This window comes from Thermobia domestica, chromosome 1, assembly GCF_964235325.1.
Source record: "Thermobia domestica chromosome 1, izTheDome1.hap1.1, whole genome shotgun sequence".
In the NCBI taxonomy this organism is placed as follows: Eukaryota; Metazoa; Arthropoda; class Insecta; order Zygentoma; family Lepismatidae; genus Thermobia; species Thermobia domestica.
The window spans coordinates 50938445-50964368 of record NC_137454.1 but is presented as its reverse complement, the minus strand read 5'-3'; positions in this window follow the sequence as shown (position 1 = coordinate 50964368).

The window sequence follows — 25924 nt, the reverse complement described above, 5'->3', positions numbered from 1 at the left end:
TAGCATGACCTTCTTTGCATAATACGGAGAGCATGTAGGTCTAAACACCTCATGTATTACATAGTATGTAGGTTTAACTACTACGTGTAAGAACATTATCGACTTCCAGAAAAGAAGAAACACGTGATCACACTATACAACCCACGGAACTGATAGGTGTTAATGTTGTTTTTGTAATCCCTAAAGACACAATGGGTGAGTTAAAAAAGCACTGGTTTTCCCCCCGGGCACCCGAGTTCGCTTCCACCTTGGCTTGATTTTTAATCAATTTGAGAGAAAATATTATTTCTTTTCGATACAGGTAGTCACTCTTTTCGTATTTTTCGTCGTCCTTCATAGCTAAAGTAACTGTCAATTCTTATACTTTGTATGAATGATGGATGTTCTCTTTGTTTCATGTCAATCATATGCACCTAATGAAAAGATGCTGTTGATAATAAAAATATTGAATATTACTAGCTAAGTTGTGCGTATATTTCGCACAATATAATTTTATATTATCACGTGGAAATAGGTAAGGATGGCGGGCGACCTCATATTTTTTCCATGCGCCTTATGGGTAGACGGTGCCCAACGTTGGTCCCATCCCACTATCACTTCCTGTTCTCTAGATATAAGTAATCCACATATTGCGTAAAGAGGGTTCGGTCGTATCCACATGACTCCGCATGAAATTGATGTTCGTTGTTTTTGCATTGAAATCGCTTATTTTTCTAAGTAGTATGAATGCATACTGTCCAACGTTGCTCCCATCACTCTACCATTTCTCCTTCTCTTGATATAAATTTTTAATATATTGTTTGTAAGGGAGATATGGCGTTTCAGTCATTAGGTTTGATAAAGAATTGAGGAAGATATTACAAACAAACAACACCTTTTCGTAATAGATATATTATAATGATTATTATTTTTATTATTTTACTTACCACTAATGTTGAATACTACTATTTGTAATGCAACGTGTTACTAGAAAGTCCATTTGGAATTTGAAACCAAGACAATCTCATGGTCCCGTTCTCATATCACCTTATTTAATCAAAGGTTGTATGTGAGATTCTAAAAACACCACATCACATTATCATCAAGTAGTCAATCGTATTCTCTACGTTCCCACATAGATGGAAAGTAGCAACTACATGCGCAATTCCAAAATAAGGATCTTATTCTCATTTGCTAAGGTACATGAAAATATTTTGTAAGAAAGGATAATAAATCATTTTTGCCCTGCCATTTTAACACATCATCACCGGTTTCTAAAGAATGCTCAACTACAACAAACTTGGTTATATTAACTGACTTTATAGCCAGTATGCTTGATAAAGGTGCTGAAATATATATTATATATATATGCACATTTATATAAAGCGTTCGACAGTGTCGTCCAAGATATATTATTAAATAAGCGTCACTACTTCACAACTCATCATTACAGGTAATAGAATCATATTTGAACAATCTCAAACAAGCTGTGCTTTACGAAGGTTTCCTTTCAGAGGCGAAGCTGGTAAACTCTGGAGTTCCCAGGGATCGAATCTAGATGTCCTTTGTTGCAATTATTTATTAATGATTTGATACAGTGTCTTAAGAAATGCGATAAATTATTGTTTGCTAACGACCTAGAGATCTATTTGCCAATAACGTCTGAACAAGACTGAGAAAGGTTACAGGATGATCCAAATGATATGAATGAATGATGCAAAGTAAAATAGTCTCAGGTTAAATATAAACAAATGTATGTACATGACATTTACAAAAGGGAGAAACCCCCATACATTTCCATACTCGATGGAAAGAAGTCACTCAAGAAAATATAATCCGTGATCTGTGTGTAACCTACGATAGCTGCTTGATATTTAAAACTAATGTAAGAAATATAACTAATGAAACACACAGAAGGTTAGCTGTGGTTCTAAGAATAGATAGAGACTTCAATACGACGCATGTGTTCAAGACATTGTACATATCGTTCATTTGGTGGAAATTATAAATGACAGCCAAATATGGAACTCGAATCGTATTACTTCCACAAAACAAATAGAGATTATAGAGACTAAATTCTTAACATATCTCACTTATAAACAGACAGGTTACTACCTCAAATTTGATTCAATTGCTATCCTAGTAGCAAAGTTTCATTTTGAAACCCTTAAGCAAACGAGAGGCATTCTTTAGGTACTATTTTTCTTCAAAATTATTAACAGTGAGATTGATTCTTCGCAACTAATCAATAAAATTAAACATCAGAATACTGCGTTACGAACGAGATTAGCAAACAAGGATTTCTTATTTCTTTCAGAAAGCTAAGAAGAATGTAATATGCAGTATCCTACGTGGCGAATATGTCCTTCTTACAAGAAGTACAAAAAGGTAAATAAAAGTATACATATAAAGTAAATGGTAAATAAAAGTAAAAGTATGTATGTAAAAGACTTCCGAGCTGAACTGTTGAACCACTTTAGAATACTATACATGGTACTGGGCATAAATGCCTGTTGTATTCATAAGTAAATACATATGAATCCTCGGTTAAGCTGTAAGTGTTCCTCGCATATGGCATTCCACCTTACCGGAACACTAAATTCTATTTAACAGTATTGTGTAAATAATTTCATATTCAGATTCTTTTTACATCCAGACATTTCTCGAAGTTTATCCAGAACCGCTTGCCTTTCTTCAACTATCATTATCCAACATTCGTATGTACTCAATTTGCACTTAATAATATCTTATTGATGTGAGATACTTGCCTTATCTGAAAGTTAACACAACTTGCTATACTCTCTTCAATGTTTACAGAATCATTATTCAATGTAAAATATGATCAGGTCAGATAAGTTTGCTTACTATGTTTTAATGGCACTCATTATAGTTAACGGTTTCTCCCATGTTTTTAAATGCAATGCATTCCACTTCTTACTATAGGTTAATGTTCTTCATGTCACACTACGCTTAAACTTATGTAGAATATCATCGAAAATACACCTTTTAAATTTGTTTATGTGTTTGTTATTTCGAAAGTTTTCCTCCGAAATGTATATCAATACCTCTATTCACTTTAAGTGATGTGATGTTTATGTGATGATTTGTAGATTCCCAAATTTTGCTTTTAGGAAGAAATAAATCTCTGAAAAGAATTGAAAAAGAAGTGTATCAACTTACGAATGTTTATTCAAAGTAGAAATCTCCTTTTCCCTCATAATGCTTTGTAGGACGCAGTAAGTTATGGAATGACTTCTGGAAGTCTTCCACCATAATAACGTAAAAGACTCTAGCCATTCTTTACTAAATGGTGAAAATTGCCAAAAGAAATCATTCCTACCTTAGGGACAATTGTGAAGGGTATGTGAGATATAGTAACACAAAACCTTTTTTGGGATAAAAATATAGAAGAAATACTATTTTGTCTGCTACAGCAGTGATGCATTCTTTCACTTTCTGTTCTTGCACTATCAAATGGAGCACATTAGGAAACACATGTTTTCCATTTTTAAGTCTTCCGTTATAATTTGGAAGCAGTCTCATTCAGCATCAAAAGCTGTTATATTAGGTTGGCTTCAATTTTGACCTTTAAACAATATTAACCATACAAGGACACATCAATACAATTTACAAGAGGAAATGCGTGTTTTAATCCATTCTATTCATATGCGCAATAAATTCGCAAATGAAGTTAGGATTTATGATCTTAATATGATAATCTATCTATACTGTGATGTATAATGACAATTCTATGTCTCTCCCAAGTAGTTAATTTCTAATGTTCTAGTAAGTTTAAAACAAATATAAATTATATGCAAATAAATATATTGTTGGTCAATTTTAAGAAGTGAAATGTTCTATGAAAGAAAGAAATTTATTATTCAGTCCAAAGAATTTGTCTCTAGAAATGCTGTCTAAGAATTCAAATCTTAAAAAAACATACAACGATAATTATTCGTATTGTCGTTGAAAAACAGGCATTTTACTTTGAGCGAAGTACGCAGACTAAAATATCTAAACGTAAAATTATCTCATTCCGTGCAGCAAGTAAACCTTATTTCCCTAAACAGGGGTTTCTTTTCCGTAATTTGTAATTAGAAACTCAGAATGACGTGGCGGCAGGGCAATGTGCTGTATGTAAAACACATGTCGCATGGAACCAATGAAAGGCACTTACGTCGCTGTGCTATTCTGTGTTTGTTTTATTTCTTTATATTTTATATATGATTAATCGCAACATATGCACTTCTAGAGGAGTCGATTACATGCAAACTACGCAAACAGTTTTCGTTCCTTTAATGTTTTTAAATAAGGTGATTGCTACATAAGCGCATGTTTTACACTTAATGTTTTAATCAAAATTACATTAATTCGAATTTTTAAATAAACGCATGGAAAATACAAATATCTTATTTATTCTCTGTATTTATATACATAAGATTTAATATCATTGTTGTTATGCCAGAAGTTATTAAGTCCACATGATGAAATTGATATATAAATGCTTTAAAGTTTGGAAACACCGGTAAAATATGTACGGCCAAAAAGAACTATGTTGGTGATAGATTGGTATTTTGCACTCACAATGGTAGACTTTGCTTTCACTGTCGGTTTCTTCCAATTGCTATTTTGATTTTATTTTTAACTGTTTACATTCACTGTTAAACTAATTGCCGTTCAAGCTAATTGCCTCTTCGGCACCTCGTTGACATCTTATGAAGTTATCGCGCTAGGCGTACCATAATCTGAAAGAACCTGGAATAAAATCATCTAATACACTTAATCGATCTTGTGGAAAACCTGAATAAATACTGTGCTATAAAAAGTACCGCATATCTTATGTGTCGTGAAGAACATGAATAAAATCTTCCTAAGATAAAATTACAATCAATGTACAAATCATTATCACATACAAACTTGTTTTTCATCAAATACGTTCTGCATATGGTTAGTTACTGACAAAACGACAAATATATTTTCCTCAAAAGCTACAATATTGGGTTGTACTGGATTTTGGAACTAAAGAGAAATTTATGTGAAGCGAAAAATTTCCTTAAGCTGTAATTTTCTTTTAACTCTTACAACACAAAATTAATGCATTTCTTCTACAAAATCACTATTGCTGTAAAATGAGCATATATCTGGTTAAAATCAGCAAATTTGGCTGTTTCATGTAAAATATACTTACCTGCGATATGCGATCGAGGTATTCATTAAAATAGAGATGACTTCACTAAAAGACATATTCCCTTTTCACTTTAAAGATGTAGGAACACTTACGTACAATTAAAGTGATACAGGTTGATATTTCACTTGCAGCATATGGTCTATAACACCAATATTCTAATTAAATTTTAAATAATATTAGCACATAATATTTGTCTGAAATTACATATAACTACAATAAATTTATGACTGATGCAAGTTATATAATTCACACTAGTAACTACATATATTGACTAAGGTCACTTCAAACTGTTACGACTTGTTAACATTTTGCAAGCAATTCTGATGAATATATAATAACCCAACTCGGCGATGCTCATAACGCTAACACCAAGGAATAATCCGTTTAGCCCAGCCAAAGCAACTGAAAAAGAAATAAAATAATTTTTTTAATGATAAGTGTAATGATTTGGTTCGTGCTGGCAACATTTAGCGTTCATTCAAGCAAAACGTTCTCACAAAATGGTAGAAAGTTAGAAATATTCTAATACACACATAAAAGTTAATAATTGTGTCTAAATTCAGTATGAGATAATAGTTTCACTATAGAAAAAGAAACAGAATATAATGATAAAATAAAAATCAGGCACATTTTGGCATGTATGTTTTATTTCATACCATATTCCTGTTTATTATTATTTAAAAAAAATATGAATTAATAAATGAATGTTTATCGTATTAACATTATATAGACAACTTGAGAAAATTATTTAATTGATTGGAACTAGGTCAACGAAATAAGCTCCACTCTGCAGAAAAAGATTTGAAAAATAACAAATCTTATCACAGTGTAACGTTTCAAATGAAGCAATTCTAACACGCTTGTGTATCAAGAACTCCTGTCTCACCAGTTTTGATTTACTATGTAATGCTAATCATCAATATCCTCAGAATTGTATTGTCCTTGTTAGTATTCTTAACATTTTTAAAATTTAATTAATATTCAGATATTAGAGAAAATTTAGAAGGTTCAAATCATCTTAGTTAAATTGTCAATATAACTTTGTTTTCATGTTACTGATTTGTCGCTTTTATTAATGGAATTGAAGACTTAAAGTTTTCTGAAAAATTTCCCTTTACTTAAATCATTTTTAATATTTACAATATTATTTGTAATTTTCCTTTTTAATATTTAACTTCCATTTTGCTATTTACTTTTACGTCTTCATAACATGTACTATTCATGTTTCTATTGTTATATTATTATTATTATTATTATTATTATTATTATTATTATTATTATTATTATTAGTATTATTATTATTATTATTATTATTATTATTATTGAATCTCATTTTAAAATTCAGGCAGTTCTTTCTTTATTCTGTGTTTATTTGTTTTCGGACCCCTTATAAGAACCATATGTCATACATAGGTTTTCACAACAGAAACAAATGAACTCGCTCTGCATAGCTCCATTAAACCATTGCTTATCACTCAAAAATATTTATTATTTAATGTAGTAAAAAAGTATGACAGTTGTAACCCTGAGTCTCCAATGTTTATTATTGTATGAAATTGATTCGGGGAGCATACCAATAACATTATTCAACGTTTGAAAATTAGAATAGAAGTCAGTTTTGGACATGAAGAACAACATAATAATTACATTATAATATAAATTAAGTACTCTCCTACAGCACAAACTATGACTTTGGCAATATTTCTTTGAATAAAAATGGTGAAGTAAATATTATTTAAATTGAATTTAAATATATCATGATCGCCTATTTGCACTAAGAGATTTTCATTTGATCTAGATAGAAAGCTAGAAGATTCAATTATAATAAATTGGTATACATTGCAACAAAAATGAGTGGAATGGAATGGAAATGGAAAAATGGATGGAAAATGAATGGATTCAAAATTAAAAAAAAAAAAACATTTAGGAAAATATCTTCCAGAACCTAGAATGCGGAAGGCAATACCTGTTGTACTAATCATCGGCTTTAAGAACATGATAATACAGCGTTGTGTTAATACAGAGATGGGCGTTGTTCCGAAAAACAACCGTGTTCCCCTCTCATGTGATTCTGTAAATATCATTCGGGTATACACTCTTCGCTAGATACTTAAGAGCGTAATTTGAAACTGATACAGAAACTAAGGAATACTAAAAGTTTGCTTCTCTAACTTTTTTCTCTTCTATTTAAAATATTTTTTTAGCTTCTAGAGTATGGACAGCAATATATTTTCATGATGCCCTGAAACAAGCATGCATTTAATTTCAATCGTTTCGAAAGCAAATTAGAAATTTATTGGACCATTTATTTCCTGCAACAAAACGTACATGTGGACTGAATCATGCGTGGTAATATCGAGAATCAGCCCTGGTATTCCATAACCGCAAACGCTTTATCAAACTAAATATCAACGACGGAGCTTGAAAATTAGCAGAAAGTTTCAAAAACGTAGTGGAAAACTTACTGCGTCACGGTGACTGTTATGACCGTCTTCAAAATTCCGACATTCCAATTGATTATTGTGTATTTGTTATTTGGTAGTTCATTTTAACATGTAGTCCAACAATATTTATTGGTTCCTTCGTGCTTGTAAAAAAATATGGAAATATTCATAAATTATTACTGAATTCTAATACTGCAGTCTCCAATAAAACGTCTCTTGGCTTTTTCCCTTTATAATAATATGAATATGAACGTCGCAAACAAATAATAATTTTCCAGTTGATTCCTGTAGTTCTTCATACGATTCATTCTTGCATGTGCGTTTATGTACAAGAAAAAGAGCACATGTGCTGCACGTCCCTCGTAAACACGTTAGCATAGCCAGGGGTCAAATAGCCATTAAGCAAAATTATCACTTGCCCAGAGAAAGGGAATGGATAACAATAGAAGTTTCCATAGCCAAAGTTACCATGGTCCATGAACCATAATGGTGCAATGCTGCAAATGATGCAGGTTAAGTTCCAAAATGCGCCCTCATTCTTAGTAATTATATCGCAATGATTTTATAAGTAGAGACTAAATGACGGTTCGCGCGAGCTTTTCCCCCTTCACCAATTTTATTACAAAGTTCTAATTACAAATGACGTTGATTGACAAAGAATAAGTAGCATTTTTCCTTAATGACAATGTGGAGGAATATCGATGTTTTGCCGGGTGTCCCTTCTGCTCGTGACAGCATCCAGAACACTCGCAAGGATTATAGGTAAGATTGTGGATAACCCCCTCAGATCGCGGCAGCCTCACAAGGTTTTAGTTGAAGATGAGATCCCTAGTCCAGTGTGACATATAAGAAAGGTGTACTCGTAGACCTCCAATGCGACCTTAGAGCAGGTGTTGGTCAGTTGATCGATGATACCAGGTCCTTCTATGGTCCCTCTTTTATTTGTCCTCTTTTTGTCCTTTCGTGAGGTCCGTCTCCTTTCGGCTACCCTCGGTGTCTTTCATATTGACTTCTCGTCTGCTTCATTGTTTGTGATCAATAACACGTGTTGTATTAACATGTGCTTTTGTCGTGATGTAAGGATATTTACATCCCCCAAACATAGAAAAAATAATAAGGAAGATTATTTTTAAGAAAAATACGCATCTTTTATAGAGGAAAGGTACTTGCACAGTAACACTGATACATTTGGAGATACTTTAAAAGACAATATAAAACACTATAGACACTGTAATACACTGTAAAGTCACTATCATTCTTTGTTGTGAAATTTATATATATGTAATGGTAATAACTTTATGTTTCTGTCCCATCCAAGTGGGATCAAAGTAGTCACTATCATTTCCCTCAAGGTGGGCAGAAGTACCATCATTGTAATTAATAAATGTGTGCCCGTTCGCTAATGGTTAGTTTCGGCCCGATGAAGCTGTTTACTAAAATCAGTATCTATGTTAATTTCACGTTCAGTATTTGTAGTCTATGTCGTTGTAATTTGAAATTCAGTAGTAGGTGCCGGTGAGTTGTCTTTCTAATGGTAAAGATATATCTGGGAATTTGGATAGGTTTTTGTTTGTATGACGTTACTTATAACAGATGTGTCAGAAATTAATTATTATCAGAATTAAGAAAATGATAATTGTTGGTTTAGAATTTGGACACATTTTGTTAAAAAGGAAGAAAATAGAGATCGTGAATTTTCGATCACTCTGCATAATGTTTCTTTGGAACATCCTGTATAGGAAAAAACGTGACGTAATAAGCAATCATGTAATGAAGAAGAGATGTTAGAAACAGGAGAGTATTGTATTTTGACCTTGCACGGGTTAACGACTTTTGAAACTAAGAAGAGAAAGAAATGTTTAGTTCGTATTTTGCTTGATGAACAGAAATGCTGAGGTAGTGAAATTAAACAACAGAATGAGATGCAGTTTATAATTGAAATAAAGAACTGCGATATTTCGTTAGTGAATCTTTCTGTTGTGTGTTTTTTTTCTGTTACTCCATCCTCTGTTCCCTGTAAGCAATCAGATGTTTATCTTCTTCCTCTTGTATTTGTGCCACTGTCTTCTTAATTTTATATTTTCTCACTTTACCCCTCGTAGAATGGTTTCAAGCGGTCGACCGCAATTTCTTGAATTCTGTTTCGAAATTTGAAAGGTAATTCCACGTGATATAAGCTTGGATTAACCCTCGAGAAGTCGCGCTGGAAAAGTAACGCGAGTAGTCGCGCGCGGTCAAAAGGACCGCACGAACATAATGTGTTGCAAATATCGTTTTAAATATATTTCTTGTATTAAAAACGTAATTTTGTATATTTTCTGATTAAGAGGGATTAAAATATTTATTATTATAATAAGTTTTACAGCAGTAACTATTAGTGGAACGTACTATTAGACATGTTCTGTTTTCGTTTTTATTTCTTATTTGGAATAAAATGATTTTTTCGTTACATATTTCTTTAGATAGATAACTACGCACTGGTTTTATTGAAAATTCTAATTCTGATGACGATCTTTTGTTTTTGTCAACTCTCTGGTTCGTCTAAAATTAGAAATGCAATAGTAAATTAGTAAATAAATACTATACAAACATAATAAAACAAAGCTTCAAAGTGCATTTTACAATCAATTATAGCTCACTCGTTGCTAAGCGGTTAGCATACGCCCCTTTGGCGTGGAACTTCCGGGTTCGATTCCCCGTGGGAGGTCATGTGGTTCGGATCCCACGTTAAACAGTAGGTCTACGTCTTACATAGCCTTGATGCTGAAAGTGGCGCTAAATTGAAATCAAATCAAATCAAATTTACATTGAATAATTTTACGGTCCTAATATTTTGAAACTTCACCTATACAACACTACATTGAATTATTCTAGGTTATATTCAAATTTACACTGTTTTACACTTCGTTGTCGTTTATTTCGGCCTCTGCTGCGCTGACTACATTCGGGGAATCGCTGGTCATTTCTGGGTTTAAGATCTTCAGACTGGCTCGATGACTCCTCACTTCCACTTTCTTGTTCACTCACTTGTACACTATCATTTTTGTTATGATCTTTCTCAGACAAAGCTTCCACGAGATCATCATGGCAAATTTATCCGAATAGTCCATTCCTAACATTTCCCTCCGTTCTTTTAAGCTGTTCCTCTTTTCCCACACTTGGTATCAGTTTGTCAACTTTGTCGACCTCTCTTCCATCCATTAAAATAATATTTATGTTTGTAAAGCATAAAACATCTCCAAACCAATTGTCACGTGCAGAGCGAAACACTGAGAAAAAATATTACACGGTTAGTCGCGCGCGGTGGAAAGCACCGCAGAGTCACTAAACAATCACTAGTAGTTAAACTAAAAAACGGATAAAGGAGTGATTGAGCAGGAATGTTCGGGAAGGTGAGGAACAACATTAGGTAGACGGTGGAATCTGTTGGAGAAACAGAAAGGGCACACGATAAAAAATAATTTTCCTGCGATGCTTTTGACCGCGGCGCGACTACTGGAGGGTTAAGCTTCTCTAAAATTCTTGCTGGTTCTTTTATAAAAAATGGTAGTTCTCAGGTAAACCGTCTTTCTTTTTGAGTAATATGCTTAAACATGGTCCACTGGATTATAAGATGTCTGTTTGTGGCATTTATCGTAAAACTTCTTTTGCTTGCTATATGCCTGTTCCAGGTTATTTTGTACTTTCTTTCTAGTGTTTGCTAATTTATCCCTGTCAAATCTTATGTGTTGTTTAGATAGTAGCATTCGTTATGTCGGGATCGTAGATTCGTATTGAAATAATAAGGACCTTGCTGAATATTTTATGCCATCTTACATGTAAGTAACAATGACAAAGATAACGTGTGGTAGCCATTTCTCCCAATCCGTATGGTGTTCTTCTACAACAAAAATTCAGACAATTTTGTATAGTTTTCTTGGTTTGCTCTACTAATCCAATCCAAGCGTGATTGTATGCTGGTGAGTAATTATAAGTGAAATCGTTTTTAATTGTTACGTGTTGTAGACGAAAAGCTTCATGGAGTGGTTGCTGGTCCCAATACAATTTCGTAAAAGGTATTTGAGAATGATATCATATTCTAAAATTTCTCTATATTTTCCGCGTACGTATTTAATATGTGTTTTCCGTGTTTCGAGTGCATGATTCTGAATTTTTATCTTAATCCAAGAAATGTCATTAGGCTATATCCCAGGAACATTCTTTTCTCTAGCTCACGACCCCCCGGAAACGTACCCCCTCCCCTTGGGTTGCAAAGATTTATTATCGTTCCACACTGCATGCACTAAAACCTAGGCGTTATTGACGGAGAAAGATTCGTAATTAACTTGCGATCATTCGTCGGCTCCCTTTTGTCTAGACGACAAACAAATTGTTGAAAAAAGGTCCCAAGACATACACCACGTTGTCGCGTGAAACAAATATTTCAGTTTCGAGTTGATCTTCGTGTTACAAGGTGGTGTAAAGCTGTGTCTGTGTATACCGTAGGCGAAAAATATTTCTGCGTGAAATATTGACGTTTGTGTTAAACGAACATGCCGAGAACTTGCAACAATTCGACAGATTCATTCTGCTACATATGTGGGGAAGTGATTTTCAAGGGACAAAGTAGGCAATTGTCACCGTTCATGAAGACAGCCTACCATCTGTACTTCGGATGTAAAATCGGCGACCAGGATCTCATTTTGGGCTCCGAAACAAAGTTGTAACTCGTGTGCGCGTACTCTTATAGGATGGTTGAAAGGTACACACAAATCGATGCCGTTCGCCATACCTATGGTTTCGCGCGAGCCCCGTGATCATATTTCAGACTGTTACTTCTGCCTGACTAATATAAAAGGTTTCTTAAAAAACATAAAGCATAAATACAGTATCTTAACTTGGATTCCGCGTGGAGACCTCTGAAATATGATGTGTGTCTGTCTGTACCCGTACCCCCAGACTCATACACCCTGTGCAGTGTTTCATCCGATGAGGAACCTGCTGCTTTTAAGGATGTGACACAATGTTCGAGTACACAGTCAGGTCCCAATTAGTGCCTGACATTAATGTACCACATGTGTTAAGTCAGGAAGAGCGGAATGATCTGATCACAGAATTAAACCTTACCATGTCTAAGGCCATGTTGCTTGCATCACGACTTCAACAATGGAATCTACTAAACCAAAATGTGTATATATCGATGTATATGAGAAGAGAGGTGAACCTAGTTCCTAATTTTAAAAAAGACGGCGAATTGGTGTGTTGGAGTGACATTCCATCGCTTATGGGATAACTGAAGTTGCACTACAACACTGAAGATTGGAGGCTATTCGTAGATTGCACTAGGATAAGTCTCAAGGCAGCATTACTACGCAATGGTAATGAAAAGCCAGCTATCCCTATTGCTCATGCTGTATATATGAAAGAAACATAGGAGAACATGCGAAACATATTGCAGAAACTAAAGTGCGAACAGTTCCAGTGCTCCTATGCGCTGATCTTAAGGTTATTGCCATCCTAACCGGTTTACAAGGAGGTTACACAAAGCAGTGCTGCTTCTTGTGTTATTGGGATAGTCTAGACAAAGATCAGTACAACATCACAAAATGGCCGCCAAGGAAACAACTGGTCCCAGGGCAGATGAACGTGGCTAATGAACGTCTTGTGGATCCGAAGAAAATATTCTTACCTCTCCTTCATATCAAATTAGGACTCATGAAGGTCTTCGTCAAGGTTCTGAACACGGATGGTGAAGCAATTAATCATCTTAGAAAACTATTCCCAAGATTCAGCGAGGCCAAGGAGAAAGGTGTTTTTACTGGACCTCACATCAGAGACTTTTTAAGGATACTACATTTTCCTCTAAGCTTAATGAAGTGGAAAGTGAGGCTTGGGAGTCCTTTCAAGTAGTGTGCAGTACCTTTCTAGGTAATCATAAGCCACCTGATTACAAATATATTGTGGGCAGATTAACTACCTCATTTCGTAACATGGGATGTTATATGTCCCTAAAGTTACACTTCCTGCATTGCCACTTGGACTTCTTCCCTGAAATGTACAGCTTGGGGGAGGTCTCTGATGAACACGGGGAAATGTTTCACCAGCAAATAGCTATCATTGAGAGGCGCTACAATGGTAATTGGAGTGTGAATATTTTGGCAGACTTCTGTTGGAATGTGACATGCGAGACACCGTGTAGTAATTACAAGAGGAGTAAGGAAACTAAGTGACACGTAAGTGTTAATTTTTAAATTTTATGCAATTTTATCTGCATAATTTATATTGATATTTAAATACTAACGTGCAAATTATTATGGGTGGAGAATAGCATCTTTGGGCGGATATTGAAACACTCCTCCCTGAAAACTGGTACGTCCTGGAGAGAAACGGGTTACGGATTCAAACTCAGGATCTCCAAACCTATAGGAATCACCTATTTTCGTTTGTGAAAGCGAAAAGAAGTTTCATTTTGCCCAATAGCTTAATTTGTATCTGGTATACTTTCAAACTTTTTAGGGTTGTGTGTGATAGTCGCTATGCATTTTGCGTCTACGTAAAGATTGAATTTTCTATTTAGTAGAAAGTAGCGAAATTCCCGCAAGATATATATGAGCACATAATTCTTTATTCCAAATACTAGCTTTCTTTTCGGTTTTCGTTATCCACCTAGAAAAATATGCAAGAACCTTCTCACTGTTTGTTTTTAGGTCATAGCAAGCGAGTACTCCTACTATTTCCATTTGTCTACTATCGCTATATACTCGAATTTCTAGAGAATCGTGGAGATGAGCGAGTAAAGGAGCTTTTAGTGTGTCTTTTTTCAATTGTTCGAAAAGAACATTATGCTCCTTTGTCCATTTAAATTTAAATTTAGATGTTACTAATTGCTGGAAAGGCTCGATTTTTATTGTGAAATCTCTTATATGCGCTCTAAAATATGAGAATAACCCGATAAAACTTTTGACAATCCTTTTTTATTTGGCGTTTTGAAATTTCGCATTTTTGCTATCTTTGGAGATATTTTAATAAATTCTCCAGTAGCGAGGTTTCTAATACGTTGAGCTCTTGATAAAATATGTGTGCCATCTTGGGTGATGCGCGTAAGTCGTGTCTTCTAAGCTTCTTGGGTAGTAATTCTAAATTCTGTACCTGCTGTGGAAAGTTGTAAGCGCTACTAACTATATATCATCTGCAAAACTTATAATCCTATCGGGTAGTCCTTCCGAAATCGTCATCGTTGCGATACATATACTTTGGCTTGAGGCACGACGGCCAATTGTGCAGCAAAAAAATATCGTATGACTTTGTGTTAGGATTGAGCTCGAAGGTAATACCGTATTCTCGCGTGTATAAGCCGCACTTTTTTTCACGAAAAAGCAAACGAAAATCTGGGGTGCGGCTTATACACGCGAATGATTTAAAATGGCTTAAAGATAATTATGGTATTGATTTTTTGCGTTTGTTGTGCGGTATTTACCGTACTTCACAAGAAACACGTATAGAAAACAAATCCACAAAGCCACAATTAGACGAAACAACAATTCAATACAGGAACAAACACGTTAACTCAAATACCGCTATTGTTGATTTGAATCAACAATTACCGGTAAACGAACAAAAGTTTTTTTAACGGAAGTAAAGTTAAATTTTAAGGGTGCGGCTTATACATGAGTGCGGCTTATACACGCGAGAATACGGTATATTTTCCGCTCTTAGGATTCAACAAGATTTGCAAATCAGATTCGGAGGTTTTGGAGATATGAAACTTGGTCTATAGGGTTTTCCCTTTATAGAGTTTAGAACATCTTCTGTAAATTGAAATGGGACTGGTAAATACTTGGTATAGCTGTTACATTTGTGTAAATTGATAACTATCCCAAATTCTTGTCTGTTATGTCTTCGGGGGACCAAAAGTTGAGAAAAACATTCATTGTTGTCTGTAAGTCTAATTATTTTTGCATTAACAAGCTTTTGAATTTGTTTGTCTACCTGGTAACGGATGTGTAGTGGAATCGGTAGGGAATGGTCCTGAAAAACAACAGACTTAGAAATCCTAATTCTGTGAGCATTACCCTAAAATATCCAATATCGTCAGGAACATATATAAATACACACTATCCTTGGACAATAATTCTTACACTGCTTGTTTTTGGTTTTCGTCTAAGTTGCGGTTGACGTCAAATAGCACTTTAAAGAAAGTTTTTTCTGTGTATTTTAAGCGTTCTACAATTTCTTCTTTTTTTAAACTCGTAAGCCTTTTCTTGAAAATTTGAAAATTTGAAAATTTCAAGGCGTAAAAGTAATTTCGTGCCCTTTATGAAGAACCAACAATACGTATTCCTTTTTATATTGAAGCTGTCACTATTAGGATTTGATACTAGAATTGTCATTTTGCTTGCATCCATCTTCTGGTTAAGAGCATTTAATCTGTGATTCTCGAGTATTCCAGGAAGCAATGATAAATACAGAAATCAAGCATCAGCTACTTTTTCTTTGCTGCTACTTAAATGAAAGTGTGTGAGCGCGGAGTTAATGTTATTTGCTTAGTCACGTTATGCAGTCGTTCTTTGGCTTATTATTTGAGTTGTAAAAGCTGACAGGGTATTTTCCTTGTTTTCAGCTCTTAGCTGTGGCTTCAGTGGATGTTTAAAGAAAGAATATATATTATTGTTTATGTCGACCATGGGATGCTCACGTTGAAGGAATTCAATTCTTGAAATAATGGACATCGTCCTATTAACTATGTGGAAATAATGACTCAATACTGTGTGTCCTATTTTAAATGTTATCAGGGCTATTTGATTTAAACAAATAATCTTCTCTCAATTCATATTACTGTTGTTTGAAATTGAATTAAACTTGTTCCAGTTGGCAAGGATTCGGACGGCCAGACTCATATCGTACTCCCCGTATCAATTACCGCATTTTCAATTCTTAATTTGGTTCGAAGTGTTAACATACCTTGTTATTTTCGTCTTCTAGGGCGATGTTTTCTCTTTTTTCTGCCAATTGTTCTGATTGCTTCTCTATCTGTTTTCTTCCTTTATTATTGCTATTACTCTTCCTATATCCCTGTTAGTTTCTATAGCTCGTTCGCTCTATTACTACTGACAATTCCGCCATTTTATTGTCCAAATAGGTAGGTCATTTTGTAGAGGATTTTGCTTGTGGTGGGGAACAGTCTTCGGTTCTTGGCTCGTATTATTGTATTCTTGAGGAGTAGGTACTGATGGTTGAGAAGTCGTTAACGATGGATTCGGTTGATAGGTATTAAATTGTTGTTGGGATAGAAGCACATCACTGTGCATTGGTTCTGGGACAGTTTGCGTAAGTATAGAATAGATTTGGTGGTATGACTGTTGTATAGGATACATTATCTTAGGTTCAGTTGGTAATATATATGATATATTCTGTGGGTTAGGTATGGCATTTTGGCCATATAGCGTGCGCAGTTTTTGTGATAGCTCTGCATGCTCTCTTTCTTAAAATGTCATTGGCGGCTTCCAAGATGTTCAATTTTGCCTGTAATTCATCTTCTGATGCAAACCTTTGTAGCGTGATCTTGTTAAGAAAATCGATTTGCAATCCCAAGGATAAATGATGGATCTTTTGTTCTTGTGATGCATCCGGGAGTAACTATCTCTTTGCTCGGAGTTTACGCAGAAAATATGAATCTATAGACTAGTCTTTTCCTTGTTGGACTTTGAATAACTCTTCTTCCGCCTTATATGATAAAACCTTCGGCCTACTTATTAAAACTAATTTACATTATAAAGTTTCATAAGACATCGTTTCGAGTTCATTTTGGTTTTCAAGTTGTAACGCTATATATATCTAATGCCGTGTCCTGCAAGAATATCGGTAAAGTTTACTTCTTTTTGACTGGTGACAATGATTGAATGGTTGGCATGTGAACAAATAGCATGAACAATCTGTCCGGTTTCTCATGCACGTGTCCTAAATATTTCATCAAAGGAGGTACGTTAAAAGATATATTAGATGCACCCTCTGTCATATTTGTATTATCTCCTTGTGGCTTACATATTTGTTTACCTGACCTAGTTTCAGGCATAAAATCCCACTCGGGAAAGTTAAGAAGAAAAGGAGGGAGGGATAATGAAACTTAGTTCGATTTTGACACTGACCTCATCAGTGCCTGCTAAAAAGTTAATAAAAAGAGCGCCCCGTACAAAACTCTGGTGCATACACCACACACTGGTAGACACAAAATAACGGTCCGGGTGTGTCTATTCCCCTTCCACTAATTTTGCTACATGGTTCTAATTACAAATATCTTTGATTTACAAAGAGTAAGTAGTATTTTTCCTTAATGACCAGATTAGGGTATATCGTTGTTTTGCCGAGTGCTCTCTCCGTTCATGGCACCATCCCAAACACTGGCAAGGTTCTTAGGAGAGATTGTAAATAACCCCCTCAGCTCACGGCAGCCTCGCAAGGTTTCAGTTGAAGATGGGATCCCTAGTCCAGTGCGACATAGGGTTTAGGAAAGATGTACTCGTAGTCCAATGCGACCTCACAGCAGGTGATGGTTAGTTGATCAATTGGTCGACTCATACCACGTCCTTCTGTGGTCCCTCTTTTACTTGTCCTATTTGGGTCCTTTCGTGAGGTCCGTCTCCTTTAGTCTTCCCTTGCAGTTTTCCTTGTTAACTTCTCGTCTGCTTCATTGTAATCAATAACATGTGTTCAATTAACATGTGCTTTTGTCGTGATGTGGGGATCCTGACAATATATTTCACAAATCTTGTTTTAACTCAGTACCTAATATATGAGAATATTTAGCAATAAATAGCAATAATAATATTCACTATTATTATTATTACCAGTAGTTAGCATTACTAGAAATTTTAAAAATAAGATCATTATTATATTGTCTAATTATTTCAAGTACATGTATTTTTATGTATAAGGATACCTTTATCCATATAGCAGATATACTATAACTTTTGTCATGTTTCACAAACAACAATTAATAACGGTATTAGTAAAATTATTAACAATTATTAAGAGTAATTATGTAGCATCACCTTCATTATGTTATTATTCAAAAAATACGAAACAAAGACACAAATTGTCATATTGTCATGAGCAAGTAACATCTAAGAGAATTCAATTAAATCTTTACGTAAGATATAATATATTAGTTCATAAATTTCAATAAATAATCATATCTGTATTTTGCAAAATAATTTCTAAAACCATCCCCGTTTTTCCCTGTAGAATAAACGTTCTAAAGTTTTAGTTCCTGTACCTTCCAGAACGGGAGTTTGGTTTGAGAGGGTCATTGTTAAAAAGACAAAAAAGTAAGAGGGATGTTTCTCAAAGAGAGAAGACAGGAGAAAAAGCAGTAAACATCTAAGATTGTGGTAAAGAAAACAAGAGGAAACAATAATGAAAAAGGAAACATAGCGAATCAAAATGGAAAAGAGAACTATTGATTACTTGGTAAAGGGGTGTGTGTCAGAACATATGGAAATGTTCAATGGGTGAAACGACTACTAACAGAAATAAGAAATACAAATCAATAAATAATAAGTAGGGAAATTAGAAAAGGAAAGACGGCAGGAGGATAGTCAGTCGAAACCCGAAATCGAGAGCTACAGATTGCAGTTTTACTGGTGGGACAGGCGGTGAGGTTGGACATCAAAACTATTCCATCATTGAGACCCAGAAAGCAATAACAATTTTATAGAGTGTATCAAGTGCATTTCAAGAGTGCGGAAATGTAATGGAGGCGATCCCACCCAGTGGATAGGTTTAATGCTCTTGAACTCTAAGTGAGTCCCTAGCAGACTGGCCGATGGAGGTAAAAACACTAATATTATCTATGTATAATGATATTTAAAACTAACAGGGTCGTCATAGCAGGCAGAAGATCTTCAAATAAACAATTGGCAGCGAGGAGTTAAGGTGAAGTTCATTAATTGAATTTAAGTGTAGAACGCGACCTTTTCATTAAAATTTGAAAAATATATTTTTTTTTCTTTACCGTTTGTCTTATGAATTAATTGTGTACGATTATTAGTAAGGTAAAGAAATAGTGACCAACTTATATTTTAAGTTAAACACAAGCTAAGCATTTTGCAAGGAAACACTTGTAAATTCCTCATAAGCTAAATACTATATTTACTAATTGATGCGTGTTAAGAGGTTATAGGAAATAGCTTAATAATTAGTATCTTTCTCTTAATAAAACGAAAATTTAAACAAATATTAATATGAGTTGGCTTTGAGTTTTATTCTGTTATCCAGAAAACCCATTAATGAAACTGAAATGCACAAAATATTATTTCTGAATAAATAAGAAAAATATGCTAAAGGTAACTGTAGGTGGAAAGGTACTAGCAAACAGAAGTTCGGTAGCATACCAAAACCACGAAACCAATGAGACAAACGTAACCCACATTCTTTCTTATAGTAATTCATCAAAATAATAATATTTTATGTTACATGGTTATTGTGTGTGTGTGTGTGTATTTCCTCAAAATTTTGTTGTCACACAACCTCACACACACGTGCATTTTCCAAGTAGTTTTAACTTTTCACAAGAAATAGCGTCTCCTCTGTCTGACATGCTATTATAAACATAATTAACATTTGAAAAAAGGTAAATTTCCTAAAGTCTACTTTGATTCAAATACGCATCGCAGGGAACGTGCAATACTGGATAATTCAGCTAATAGTATATAATTCAAAAATTCTCCAATATATATATATATATATATATATATATATATATATGTGTGTGTGTGTGTGTGTGTGGTGTATGTATGTATGTGTATATATAATGAATGAATATATTCATGAATATATATATATATTCATGAATATATATAATTAAGGTTCAGTGGTTTCCATATAGAGAAAAATAAGAGATACCGCTATATTTTTTATATAGGAAACCTTTCCTAATTTACTTACTAAAAATTTCTAAAGATCCATGCAAAACCTTAAGACGAGACCTTTCATATGATGGTATTATTCGAATATAAAAATCTTCTGTTCTGTTGTATATAATTCCTAAATTAAAATGCATAGCATTAGTCGAAATTCACAAAAACACACATATATTATTAAATATTATGTTGAATGAATGAGTAAATACGTAAATAGATACACCAATATTTGTTTATTATATATTTTATCCAACTTCTGTGGACACCAGTTTTCGATTCGTGAGAAAATAGTCTATTGACATTCATTTTTTAATCTTAAAAGACAATTACTTCAAGCGAACGCACGGACGTTAAAACATTGAATTCAATTTTTTACTCTTCTCTGTGCGGGTGTACCTATATCCACCTGTCCGTAATTGTAATCCTCGGTACTGTTCCAATTTTATTGACATTTGGTGTGCATGTCTCCAATCTTCCGACTTAACTCTGTTATTTTGAGTTCCAATCCATGAAGAGTAAGGGATTGGAAAGAAGAATTTTAGGAATGATCAGAAAATGGAAAAAAAAAGATTGAGTTCGTGGTCATTAATTAGTTTTTGGACAAGAGGCGAAAATGTTTGAAGGGTCTCTAAACCGAGGTTTGGTATTTTCTACTTAATAAGCACATCACAATTAGTTAAATGATAGTTACCTTTAGTTTTTATTTTTATCTAACCAACTATATGTAATCTTGGTTCTTCACTTTATTCTTATATTTATTAAACTCTGAAAGAGGAACTTACGTGTTGCATACCAGGACTATAACGATTATTTTTAATGATTCAGGGTGTTCTAATGTTACAGGCTCTTGTTGAAAGCGATATCATTAATTCTTTTGTTTATAAATTTAGTCCGGGATCTATAATTTTGATTTAAAAACATTTTATTTTACACTTAGAAGATTGGCGACTCTTAAAACTCTGATGCGTATAATGGATGTATTTTTTTATACTTATCAGGTTGTTCTCTCTTAATAACAACATTAAGTTCTTGAATAGTTTTAATTTTTCTACACTAATGTCAATATTTGTAGCATTGTCTTTCTGCATTATAACATTACTAAATACATCGATATTTATTACATAGCAAGTAGTTATTCCAGCAAAACTTCCCGGACCCCAAAAATGTATGTATTCGGTATATTTGTATGTTCTTTTTCACTCTTAATATCAATATCAACGTGTGTGTTATGTTTTGTTCTAGTTCTAGATCCAATTTTTAGTTCATAATTAAATGCGTATCTTTGTAAAGTACAGAAGAGCTTAAAAATAGCTGTTCAAACTCATCTACTACTGATTCCTTCATGAGGAAGATTCCTAGTTCTTGCCTTGTAAATTGTAGTAAATTAACTTCGTCCTAGTACTTCGAGTAATTATACACTTATTTTAACACTTGCGATGTTTTATAATTGAAGAAATTTTATCAGAATGTAAAATGTATTATTCAAACTAGTTCTTAAAGATAATAATAGTGATAAAGTGGTTAAGCTATACATGCCTTTCGTTTCATTTTGTAACATATATTCTAACTTCCGAATTATGAATTTTACTATCTTTATTACTCTCCCTAATCTTTATTGCTCTTTCGATAAATCAAACTCGTTATTCTTTTAAATAATAAATGATGAGTATACAGAGTGGCTCAAAAGTAGGTATACAGTCCCGTCCTGATCAACGCATAGCTTTGTATATAATTTTTACTGTTATCCAGTAGGTAAACTTAGTTTCTGTATTGTCTGTTCTTAATGTCTCTTTACTTTTATCTTAAGCTCACAACAGTCGAACCAAATAAACCATTAAACCAGAATGTTATACTAAATCAATGCAGTGATTTATTACTAATTTTCGGCCACCCTGTAAATTCAATGGTGATAGTTGTATATTAAGCAAGAGACGTCACTATCAATTTCATAAAGGTAAGAAATAATTGAATATAGGTTTGGTTGGTCGGCTTTTATAGTATATAGTTAACTCGAAACATATTAGGAGTAAGAAGTCGATATAAGTATTGTGAATAAAAAAAATATCATCCCGAAAGGACAATATAGTTTAAAGGAATTAATGAATATTTAGAATTCTGTAATTAATAATTATAAAAGTATCAGAAAATTCTTTGAATACTAAGCGGAAATAGCAAGATACACTGAAGATGTAACTATTGAAAATATACATACATTTCCTGATTTTCCGTGTAGAGAAAGATTGACATAGAATACATTGCGTACTTGTGATAAAATAAAATCTTTCATTATATTGATATAATGCTCATTGTAAGGTTACGGATGGCATGTTTCTTAAAAACTAATTACGTTTACAGATAAACAGGGTTTATAGAGTCATTTACAACAGAAACTCAGTTTAAACTTATAATTCTATATAGATCGTAACCTTTATTCTTTCCTCCAAGATAATATAAAATTGGTCCGAAATTAGAAGAACAGAAAAGATTATAATTTGAATGATTTTGGAGTAGCACTTACAATAATATTATTGCTAAGAAAGATTAAATAAATGAACAATACTGAGATATTCCAAGCTTTTAAATAAATGGAAAGTATTAAAAATTTTCTAAGCTATTAATTAACTGAACAATATTCAGAATATTCTAAGCAATGAATTGCTAAATGTTACACCAAAGAAGCGAATATTTAAGGATCTAAATAAAGAAACAGAGTTCGACTTCGAGGTGATAGGTGTGTTTGTCCATCTATTTCAAGCAGATTGTAATCTTTCAAATTTGAAATTGTAGCTACACAATCTGAAGGAACATTTAGTGCAAATGATATATTAAAATCTATAGATATTTTCTTTTCAAGCTACCACAACGAAATTAGACACCTTAGAGTATTAATAGATAAAAAAAACTTGGAATAATTTCAAACAGCAATCGAAACTTCGTAATTTCTAAACCAGAAACTACATTTAAAACGAGATGGTCTGGAAAAAATGATAAAATATTCATGAAAAGAATTTTAATATTACATTTCGTTTACGGTTGACACTTGACATACATATGATTATAAAGATATAATATGGAAAAGAGTATTGAGAGTAATATTTGCAAACTGTAATAAAACAATGATGATACTTATAAAAACACCTGCATCTCATTACCAAATAACAATAAATATGAATATAAGAATACAAATAGAGATATAGACCTATTTATAGTAATAAATTAAATTTTGAAATATTAAAAGAACTTAAAATATTTACATGTTTAACATGCATAATTATATTAGGAAAGCAGTAACAATCACGTTTTTTGAGTTTAATATAACTACATAATTCAACTCAACATATTTGGAAATACTTGATTTTGTAATTGCCGCTTTCCAAAATTTTAAAATTGTAAAGTGGAAAACATTTATTTTCAAATTAGTGAATCGGAAGTGTTTCTTAAAAAAAAAACTCAAGATGAGACATTGCTAATAATGATTATTTTTAAATGTATTAAGATAATGTTGTATTTAAAGACTAATATGTAGGAAGAATTATATGTAATGTGATCAAGATGTAATAATGAAGACAAATATATGTGGTTAATTGTTGTTAAAGAAAAGAGTATTTGTAAATGAAAGAATCAATATAATAATTAATGTTGTAAAATTTCGCACTACCTGTAACTGACAATGCAATTTCAACTGGACATTCACAATAAGTGATTTCAATTCGACAGAAGAACTTTGCATATGACTCAATAAATCAGAAAGTTTTTGAAGTGTTTTTACTTGAGTTACTCTGTACTGTGATTAATGCTTATATTGAATTTTATGAATCATATTGATAAAAGCAGTAATTAAACATTTTATATATAATAAATGGGAAAGTATATTGATTTTAAACAACACTGGAAGTATTCAAACAAGTATGTTATTTCTTGCCAGAACTAGAAATAAACACTTAAATCGAAACGATGGAAAGAAAAATACCTAATTTGAAGAAAACATTGTAATTGCATGTCACGAATTTTTTTAACTCGTCGATTTACTAAAACTATGACAGATAAAATTATATATCAAATAATAAAAATGAAATGTTTATTAAATATATCAGATTTAAGGATAATTATCTAACTCTAATTAATACTTTAATTACAATTTTGAATAAATAAATGTAAATACATTATGTATTTGCTACATAACGTATCAGAAATAATATCAACTCTAAATAGAAAACGATATTAAACTAGTTGCTTGATACGGAGAAAGATAAACTATGTGAAAAAAGAGAAAGGTTGATCCCATCAGGATCGTGCCGCCTACAGTCGAACAATTTATCCATGCCGATAAGATCCGCGGTCGGATTGCCGGCGCCGGACACCGGCGTCTTTCCGGGCGATTTCGACAGGAACGAGCAAAAACATAGTCATTCAGCAAAAGAAAACAAAGAGAGTTAGAAGGTAATTGGTTACTTTAAAATACGAATTAGGACTTATTTTTCCCTCGTATAAAGCTTTCTCGATAAAGTCGGCCGACAGTCAAAGGAGTACTGCAAAAAGACACTGCCGGCAATTTCTTGAACAAAGTTTCAATATTGCGTACCAGCGGCAACGAGTCGAATTTTGTAAAACGAATAGAGCCTGAATCTTCTTTAATGATGAATTAAAAACTGAAAATGTCTTAAGATTTGTCTTGTTGGTGGACACTAATTCCATTACATATGTCTTGTGAGAATGGAGTCGGCAGAAAGTCGGCATAGAGCGGACGAAACGACTGAGACAAATGATGGTTGTAAACATGTAGAAATGCTGACGGCGTGACGACAATCAAAAAGGTAAATGTATGGAAAGAAATGTAGTAAAGCGACTGCACGTAATGGATATATGAGAAGTAAATTTTTAAAATTAAATTACAAATACGAGAGTATTCTCGACATACATTTTGGAAGAAGACGGCCAGCAGCGGAATAGCCGAGCGCGGCAAATATAGTCGGAAAGACGCCGAAACACTGGCGGCGTTCCGACTAGTAAAGGAGCAGAAAGAAGGTCGGCAAACAGCGGACGAAAGATGATCGGACAGGCGCCAAAACGCTGGCGGTTTTCCTGCTAGTAAGAAAACTCTTGTACTATAGGACCTCCAAGTAGAACAGTATATGGGAAGAAAGTTTCACAGCTAATACAGTAAGCTATGATCCTTTTAAAGCGAGTCGCAAAAGGGTCGGCAGACAGTGGAAGACTGCGCCAGTTAACGCTCGTATATGCCTTCCGCATTGACAATTTTCCGCCATCGATGGCGCACCGCCTCCTACTTCAGCAGCCAGGTGGGCAACACGGGCAGTGTCAAGGCGGGATGTGGGCATTTTCAGTTATTTCAGTTATTTCCAGATGGTGACCCGCCAGCGACGATACCATCTCTGCCGTTGAAGAGCCTGATTGGA